Source organism: Chiloscyllium plagiosum, chromosome 14, assembly GCF_004010195.1.
Source record: "Chiloscyllium plagiosum isolate BGI_BamShark_2017 chromosome 14, ASM401019v2, whole genome shotgun sequence".
Lineage (NCBI taxonomy): Eukaryota > Metazoa > Chordata > Chondrichthyes > Orectolobiformes > Hemiscylliidae > Chiloscyllium > Chiloscyllium plagiosum.
Window position 1 is genome coordinate 7,407,270 of NC_057723.1, and position 9,906 is coordinate 7,417,175.

Here is a 9,906-nt window from a genome sequence, read left to right on the forward strand (position 1 = left end):
ATGAACTAGCATCTGGATGGGTATATGAATAGGAAGGGATGTGGGCCGGGAACTGGTATTTGGGACTAGATTGTGTTGGACTGGAGTCATAGAGATGTACAGCATGGAAACAGACCCCTCGTCCAACCCGTCCATGCCGACCAGATATCCCAACCCAATCTAGTCCCACCAGCCAGCACCTGGTCCATATCCCTCCAAACCCTTCCTATTCATATACCCATCCAAATGCCTCTTAAATGTTGCAATTGTAATTGTAAGTTGACTCTATGAATTTGATTGCAGTCGGCGAGGAAAGAGTTAAGCTTGAAGCCTCTGTGATGTCTGCAAGATGCCCTCTAGTGAGTGTTGTGCTTTAACTGCCTGCCTTTCTCCTTTGTGCAGACAGCGAGGCCCTTCTCGCGTTTTTCCCTCAGAGTTTGCGAGAGAGCGGAAAGAAGGAGAGAACCGAAAGGCAAGCAGTCGAGGTTAAGGAAACGGGCAGAGTGGAGAAGGTGCAGCAAGGATTAGCTGCGTGTCCTGGGTGGGGGTGAGTAACTGCCTTCATTCATTAAATCTTTGTGATGAATGACCAAGTCTGTAGTGTCTATGTGTATAGTCTGAAGGCCTGAGCAGTCTGGGAGCATCTTTACTGAGAGAAAAGGACGATTCGTGTGGTCGACCAGAAAACGGAGAATAATCAGGGACAGAGAAAGAGATGGAAATTCCGAGTGAGGCGGTGGGAGGTGAAAGGGAAGAGAAGTGAGCTTTAAACACTGCGGAGTGTTGCAATCAGCAACCAGTTAGATTCGAAACAGATGAGCTTCAGCACAGTTAACTCGCCCGGCTTGGAAAGCAGGGGATCACGAAAAGAAAATACAACCAGCCTTTCAGAGCACTGGTGAGATTCATTGATGAATGCGTATTAGCTGGAGCTGTCCTGTTGAAATATTGATTAAATTAGAGCAACTCAAATAACATCCAGCCCTTCACCTGACAAACTACCTGTTCGTAAGACGAAATACAACAGGAAAATGCTGCAGATGCTGGAGATCGGAAATAAAACTGGAAAATGCTGTAAGCAGCAACTGTGAAGGGGGAATCAGTCGGTGCTTCGTACCAAAGACTTTGTCAGAATCTCGGCAATTTGGGGTTTCAACAAATGGGGGGCAGGGAAGAGTGGAGAAAACATAAGGGAAGGTGTGTGGAAGATTAAATGAGATGAGGTTGCAAGGCAATAGGATATAGCATTTCCTCACTGGGATATAGGGCTATAGGAGGTGGCTCAGTGGTTAGCACTACTGCCTCACATTACCGGGGACCCAGGTTCAATTCTAACCCTCCAACTGTCTATGTGGAGTTTGCACATCCTCCCTATAATCTGCATGGGTTTCCTCCAACAGTCCAGAGATGTCTGGCTTACATTAATTGGCTGTGCAAAATTGCCCACAGTGTCCAGGGATGTGCAGGTGAGCTGGTCCTGGGAAATGGAGGGTGACAGGGATGGTGTAGAGGGCTGAGTGGGATGCTCTTTGGAGGGTCAGTTTGGACTCGATGGACTGAATGGCCTGCTTCCACATTGTAGGGATTCTATGATTTGAGGTGTAAGTGGGGCATAAGGAATCATTAGAAATAGCTGCTCTCTAAAGGAAAGGGTGTAATGGTCATGATCTAAAATTGGTGAAATTAGTGTTGTGTCTGGTCTTCCCAATTGGAAGGTGAGGTGCTGCACCTCAAGATAACCTTGAGCTGAATGGCGTAGTGCATTAGGGCTGAGGATGGCGAGGTTAGAGTGGAATCAGAGAGAAGGGTTCTTTTAAAAAAACAGGCATATAGAAGCTCAAAGTGACAGGAGTGGACTGGACAAGATGCTCACCCAGTCTGTGTAGTGAGATTCACGTCATGAGCAGTTAATCTGGTATATTCAATTGAAAGTACAAGTAAGTCACTGTCTCACTTGGAAACAATGTTTTGGGGTGATGGCCGATGGGGAAGGAGAAGGTAAAAGATCAGGTGTTGCATCTTGTCTGTCTTCACTGGAAGTTGCAGCAGAAAGTGACAGTGATATAACATATGCCCACTCCACAAAAAGCAGGAACAATTGATCGTTAGCAAAGGGATTGAAAGAGTCATTGGCAGTGTTATCAGGTGGCACTTAATCAACAGTAACCTGCTCTGTTTGGGATCTTCCAGGACCATTCAGTTCCTCATCTTATTACAGCCTTGGTTCAAACATGGATGAAAGAGCTGGATTCTGGAGGTGAGGTGAGCCTTGACATCAAGGCTGCATTTGACTGACTGTGCCCCAGCAAAACTGGAATCAATGGGTATCAGGGGGCAAACTCTCTGCTCATTGGAGTCATACCTGACACATTAGGAAGATGGTTGTGGTTGTTGGAGGTCAGTCATCTCAGCTCCAGGACGTCTCTGCAGGAGTTCCTCAGGATAGTGTCCTAGGCTCAGCTGCTTCATCAATGACCTTTCCTTCATCATAAGGTCAGAAGTGAGGATGTTTGCCAATGGTTGCACAATGTTCAATATCATTTGCAACTCCACAGATACTGAAGCAGTCCATATTCAAAAGCAATCTGGACAGTATCCAGGCTTGGGCTGACAAGGGGCAAGCAACATTCACACCACAACACAAATTCCATAAAATGACCAGCTCTAACATGAGACAATCTAAATACTCGCGCCCTTAATGTTCAATGACATTACCATCATTGAATCCCTTACTAGCATAATCTGCCGTAACCATTGAGCAAAAAGTCAACTAGACTCACCAAGTAAACACCAGGTCAGATGCTAGGAATACTCAGACAACTAACTCACCTCCTGACTCCTCAACAGCCTGTCCATCATTTGTAAGAGCAAATCAGGAGAGTAAGAGACTACTCCCCCCTCTCCCTTGCCTGGATGGGTGTAGCTCCAGCATCATTCAAGAAGCTTGAAACCATCCAGGACAAAGCAGCCCAGTTGACTGGCATAATATCCACAAACATCCACTCCCTCCAGCACTGATGCTCAGTAGCAGCACATGCGCTATCTAGAAGATGCACCGCAGAAATTCACCAAAGTTCCTAGTCAGCACCTTACAAATTCATGACCACTTCTACCTAGAAGGACACGGGCAGCAGATACTTGGGAAAAGCACCACCTACAAGTTCCCCTCCAAACCACTCGCCATCCATACTTGGAAATATAACACCATTCCTTCACTATCGCCGGGTCAAAATCCTGAAATTGCCTCAGTGTCAAAAAGTGTGGTGCTGGAAAAGCACAGCCAGTCAGGTAGCATCCAGGGAGCAGGAGATTCGGCGTTTCGAGCATAAGCTCTTCATCCTGAAATTGCCTTCTTACTGATCTACTTACAGGACATGGAAAAGCACAGCAGTTCAAGCAGCATCCGTGGAGCATTAAAATTGACGTTTTGGGCAAAAGCCCTTCATCAGGAGTACAGGTATTCCTGATGAAGGGCTTTTGCCCGAACAGTCGATTTTACTGCTACTCGGATGCTGCTTGAACTGCTGTGCTTTTCCAGCACCACTAATCCAGAATCTGGTTTCCAGCATCTGCAGTCATTGTTTTTACCTACCTACCGGACATGGACTGTACCAGTTCAAGAAGGCATCTCGCTGCCATCTTCTCAAGGGATAACTAGGCATGGGTAGTAAGTGTTGGCCCAGCCAGTGGTGTCTACATCCCATGAGTGAAAGTAAGGAAACTAAGGGGCTATGGTGGAAAATTGAGGAGTGGAAGAGGATGTTGTGGAGAAATCTGTCTCTTTGGAAATGGTGAGAAGGCAGGAGATGGGAAGGTACGTTTGGTGGTGAAATCCAAGGCAGACGTAGTGGAGGATGGTCTGTTGAATGTGGAGGTTGATTGGGTGGAGGATGAGGACAAAAAGAGTAAGGAAGTACTGAGAGGAAGTGTAGTGAAAGGAGCTGTGGGGGTCCTTGGATGGATACATTTAATAGACCTATTGCCTTAAGGAAGGGAAGGCAGCATTGGAGGTAAGAGGGGACCGTGTGAAGGTAAGAGAAGGCTCATGAACAGAAACAAAGTGCGTGAACTTCCTCAGATTAGGGAGCGAGCACCTATACTCTCATCAATGTATCAGCAAATGAAGTGAGAGAAGAAAGGCAATCTGAGTTGGAAGGAATAAGGATTTTGGTGAGGCCACATCTTAAATACTCTATGCAGTTTTGGTTTCTTTGCATTGCACACAGTTTGCAGAGTGTCATAAGAGACTTGAGGAATTAGCTCGGTTTCTCTCTCCACAGAAGCTGCTTTCTCCAGCACTTTCTATTTTGCACTGGACTAGTACCTGGTAACCTGTGGGTGGTGTTCTGACCAGCTTAGGCTTGTATCTACTGAAATGTAGAAAGGAAGAGGTGATTGAAACATGAAAGACCCTGAGGGGGTTTTGGAATCTTGGAATCCTTACAGTGTGGAGGCAGGCTATTTGGCCCATCAAGTACACACTGACCATCGCAACAGCATTCCACCCAATCTCTGCAACCCTGCATTTCCCATGACTATTCCACCTAGCCTGAAAGTCCCTGGACACTATGGGCAGTTAAGCATGGCCAATCCACCCTAACCTGCACATTATTCGACTGTAGGAGGAAACCGGAGCACCTGGAAGAAACCCACACAGACATGGGGAGAACGTGCAAACTCCACACAGACAGTTACCCGAGGGTGGAACCGAACCTGGGTCCCAGCTGCTGTGAGGCAGCAGTGCTAACCACTGAGACACCATGCTGCCCTTTTTTTCTCCCTCTAGGCCAGATGGATGTCGAAAGGATGATTCTTAAGAGTGAATGTAGACCCAGGGGTCACAGTTTGAAAATAATGGATTTCTAACAGAGAGAGACAGAGAAGTTGCTTTCCTCTGAGGGTTGTGAGTTTTTACAACCTTTCAACAGCAGCTGTGGAAGCAGAATGTTTTTAAAGCAGGGATAGATTCAGGAGAAAGAAGTTGGGGAGAGGGTATTAGGGATAGGTAAGAATGTGGAGTTGAAGTCAAAATCAGGATGGCCATGATCTTACAGAATGGCAGAGAAAGGTCAAAGGACTGAGCAATCTACTCTTCGTCCTAATTCATGTTTCTACTGATGTGTTTATCGTAAAGGTAGGCATAGCTCAGATGTACAGTTTTCCAGAGGAACATCTTTCACTGGGAGGTAGTGAAAGGAGAGTCACGGCCCCAGTTCAGGAGGTAAAGATAAAGTCTCCACACTGCCACTGGGCTGCCCACGTGTGTGTGTGTGTGTGTGTGTGAGATAGAGAGAGAGAGAGCTGGTGATGGCCTAACCTGAGGGTCACCATGCCTCAGGTGAGGGGGTAAGAGAGTTACAGAGTCCTTCAAGGCAACCTCAGCTGCTGTGGGAATTAAACCCACCCTCTGCATCACAAAAGAACATCCAGCCAACTGAGCTAAACACCCTCTTTCCAGGAGGTGGAGGATGTGGGGTGGCACAGTGGCTCAGTGGTTAGCACTGCTGCCTCTCAGTGCCAGAGACCCGGGTTCGATCACAGCCTCGGGCGACTGTCTGTTTGGAGTTGGCACATTTTCCCTGCGTCTGTGTGGGTTTCCTCTGGGTGTCCCAGTTCGCGCCCCCACAATCCAAAGGTGGATTGGCCATGGGAAGTTACCCATAGAGGTCAGGGATGTGTAGGCTCAGTGCATTAGCCATGGGAAACATAGGGATACAGGGATAGGTTAGGGGATGGGTCTGAGTGGGATGCTGTTTGGAGGGTTGCTGTGAACTTGTTGGGCCGAATGGCCTGTTTCCATACTGGGGGGATTCTATAGATGGTGCTGGATGGGGAACGTTTGGAGTAGGAAATGGAGAGCTCCCCTCCCCATCTGTTGCTAACGTCACACCACAAGTGACCCCATTCAGGCACAAAGGAAATGATACTGTCAAGACTAATTATAGTGCAATCCATTTAATGTCCTTTTGTGACTCTAGCTACAACAATTGGAACAAGTTTGTAGAACAGAGGGTGATGGTATCCCTGGTGAAATTGATCCGTTGGGGAATTAAAGGGAAAAGGGCAGGAAAATGGACGTGAGGAATGTTGGTCAGTTCAGCCACGATCCTATGGAATAGCACAGCCAGCTCGAGGGGCTGAATGGCCTACTCCTGTTCCTATTTCTTATGGAAATGAAATGAAAACAGAAGTTGCTGGAAAAACTCAGCAGGTCTGGTAGCACCTGCGGAGACAAAGTAAGGTTTCTGGTCGAGTGACCCTTCCTCAGAACCATTGACAGTAAAGAGATGACTGAGTTCAAGAAACCCTGAAATTGATGCTGTGAAAGCATGGGGCAAAGTGAGCAAAAGCAGATTGAAGATGGGAAGAACTGTTGGTTCAATGAGGCTGGAGCAATGGGTTTTAAAAGCTGTTTGTAGACAGCGGTGAGGAAGCGATAAGTAGGATATTTAGGAAGTGGGACTTCAGGAGATGGGTGGGTGATAGCTCTGCATTAGAGTGGTGCTGGAAAAGCACAGCCGGTCAGGCAGGGTCTGAGGAGCAGGAAAATCCTGATGAAGGGCTTTTGCCTGAAACGTCGATTTTCCTGCTCCTCGGATGCTGCCCGACTGGCTGTGCTTTTCAAGCACCACTCTAATCTAGACTCTGATTTCCAGCATCTGCAGTCCTCACTTTTGCCTGAGTGATAGCCCTGTATGTGTGCACGATTTTAAATAATCATATTTTGAACAGAGACTGACCCCAAACCTGGAATGGAGTAGAAATTGAGTGTGCCCTTTGGGAAAAGGGTGACAGCATCTTGCTATAGTAGCGCTTCACTGCAAAGTTCTCTCTGCGCTTCCATTTTAATGCTGTCATTTCGATTTGTGGATTTTCGATTGGCTCTGTTGTGTTTTGCACTCATCAAATCTCAAAGATTACTGACATCACTAGATTCAAAATCAGTGCTTTTTGTCCACGAACCAAATGGTCTCCACACTGCATTTGTAGATGATGGGGTTCAGGGGAAAGTGATAGGGATGAGCAGGGCTTGGGATCAGTGGTGCTGGAAGAGCACAGCAATTCAGGCAGCATCCGAGGAGCTTCGAAATCGACGTTTCGGGCAAAAGCCCTTCATCAGGAATAAAGGCAGAGAGCCTGAGGTGTGGGCGCAGGTTTTACACTTTTACCTCATGAGCAGGGCTTGGCTGCAGGCAAAGGTACCATTCCTGGATAATGCTCACCGAACCTCCTCCAAAAACTCCCAACCAGCATCCCCCTTCCTTTCTCTACAAACCAGTCCCAATCAATGAGGCTAGAGTTACATGAGAGTGTTTGGTGGTCCTGTTATTCTAACATGATTTTAGAATCATTGAATCCCTTCAGTTCAGGGGCAGGCCATTCAGCCCATCAAGTACGTGTTGACCCCACAAAGAGCATCCCACCCAGACTTACCCCGTCCCTGCATATTCCACAGCCAATGCACTCTACCCTGCACATCTTTGGACTGTGGGAGGAAACTGGAGCACCTGGAGGAAACCCACACAGACACTCGGAGAATGTGCAAACTCCACACAGTTACCCGCGGGTGGAATCGAACCCAGGTCTTTGATGCTGTGAGGCAGCCGTACTAACCACTGAGCCACTGTGCCATAACTACAGGCAGTGCCGGAGTTCCATTCCCAAGACTGTTTGCAAGTTGATTTGTAAGCAAGTTTGAACATGGTGCAAGACAGTGTAAAGCAGCTGTTCACAATTGCAGGAAAAGTTTGAATGTCACATCTTTAACATATGGAATTGCGCTTGTAGGTATAGGCATTCGTAAATTGAATATACATAAATCCGGGACTCCCTGTATATTGTCTTGATATTGCAATTTATTTTGGTCTAAAAATCTTCAAGTTTCCCCTATCGCTAGATTCAACAGTCAGTATTTCCAATATTCACACTACAAACAAGCAAATTGTGAAAGTCCAGCAGCAGTGCAGTTGATTTAACTTTCCAAATTAGAACTGTGTCTGAATGGGAATGTTTAGTATGTAGCAGAGTACCAGATTTAAAGCTTACCTCTAAATTAATCCATTTGTTGTGGTTGTCCAAGCAGTGTGTTGGTGCTTGAGGCACTTTTCACCATGGCACTTTGTAATAGTCGTTTCATTTATATAGCATCTCACTTTTGTCATAGTCCAAACATTTCAATAAAGACAGAATACCATACATACTGAAACAAATACAGAAGGAGCTCAGCACCCCTGACAGCATCATAGAATCCCTGCAGTGTGGGAGCAGGCCATTCAGCCCAGTGAGTCCACACTAACCCACAGAAGAGCAACTCACTTCTCCACCCTGTCCCGGTCACCCTGCATTTCCCATGGCTAATTCACCTAGCCTTCACATCCCTGGACACTGTGGGCAATTTAGCATGACCAATCCAATTAACCTGCACATCTTTGGATTGTGGAAGGAAACTGGAGCACCTGGAGGAAATCCATGCTGACACAGGGAGAATGTGCAAAGTTCTCAGTGACATTTGCCTGAAGCTGGGATCGAACCCAGAGCCCTGGTGCTGTGAGGCAGCAGTGCTAATCACTGAGCTGCCCTGCCGCATCCATAGAGAAGAAACAGAGTTAATATTCCAGTCCGGTATGATTTGTGGTCTTTTCTCAATTTTTCTTAAAATCTCTTCTCCATTGCACTGTCCTTCACACACTCTCACACACACTCTCTCACACTCACTCTCTCACACTCACACTCTCTCACACTCTCTCGCACACACACTCTCTCACACACTCTCTCACACACTCTCTCACACACTCTCTCACACACACTCTCTCGCACACTCACACTCTCGCACACTCTCTCACACTCTCTCTGTCTCACACACATTCACACTCTCATTCACACTCTCACACTCTCACACTCTCACACTCTCTCTCGCACACACACTCTCACACACATTCACACTCTCTCTCACACACACTCACTCACTCTCACACTCACTCTCACTCATACATAGACACACACACACACCATTGTCTTCTTTGTTCTTGTTCTGAGGAAGGGTCACCGGCCTCGAAACGTTAATTCTGTTTTCTGTCTACAAATATTGCCAGACCTACTGAGATTCTCCAGCACTCTGTTTGTTCCAAAGAGACACCTAGGGGTTCAGGTACATAGGTCTTTGAAAGTTGCGTCACAGGTAGACAGGTTGGTAAGGAAGGCGTTTTGCATGCTTGCCTTCGTTGCTCCGTCCGTTCAGTATAGGAATTAGGACATCGTGCTCTGGCTGACCGGGACATTGGTGAGGCCACTTTTGGAGAACGGTGTACAGTTCTGATCGCTCTGCTATTGGATTATTAAATTGGAAAGGATTTGAAAAGAATTACCAGGACGTTGCCAGCTCTGGAGGGTTTGAGTTGTAACAAGAGGCTGAATTGGCTGGAAAATCTTTCACTGGAGCATGGGAGGTTGAGGAGTGACCTTATAGAGTTTATAAAATCATGAGGGGCATGGAGAAAGTGATTAGAAAAGGTCTTTTCCCTGGAGTAGTAGAGTCTAAAACTATAGGGCATGGGTTTAAGATGTGAGGGGAGCAACCTTTTCACACAGAGGGTGGTTTGCATGTGGAATAAACTGCCAGAGAAAGTGGTAGATGCAGGTACAGTTGCAACTTGTAAAAGACATTTGGACAAGTACATGAGTAGGAAAGGTTTAGAAGGAGATGGGCCAAATGCAGGCAAATGAGGGCAGAGTTAGTAGATGTGAGCTATATGGACTTCAGTGAGGCGTTCAATAAGGTTCCCATGAGAGACTGATTAGCAAGGTTAGATCTCATGGAATACAGGGAGGACTAGCCATTTGGATACAGAACTGGCTGAAAGGTAGAAGACAGAGGGTGGTGGTGGAGGGTTGTTTTTCAGACTGGAGGCCTGTGACCAGTGGAGTGCC

At 46.8% G+C, this 9,906-nt stretch overlaps 1 protein-coding gene across 2 annotated transcripts in view; it reads left to right on the forward strand.

The window, feature by feature from the left end:
* Positions 1–370: 370 nt before the first annotated feature.
* The window catches only part of ndst1b (N-deacetylase/N-sulfotransferase (heparan glucosaminyl) 1b), a 258,623-nt gene continuing 249,087 nt past the window's right edge, over positions 371–9,906 (forward strand). For both annotated transcript variants that reach the window (XM_043703098.1, XM_043703100.1), the window contains exon 1: positions 371–526. The gene's annotated coding sequence lies outside the window, so the exon portion shown is untranslated. The remainder of the gene's footprint in view (positions 527–9,906) is intronic.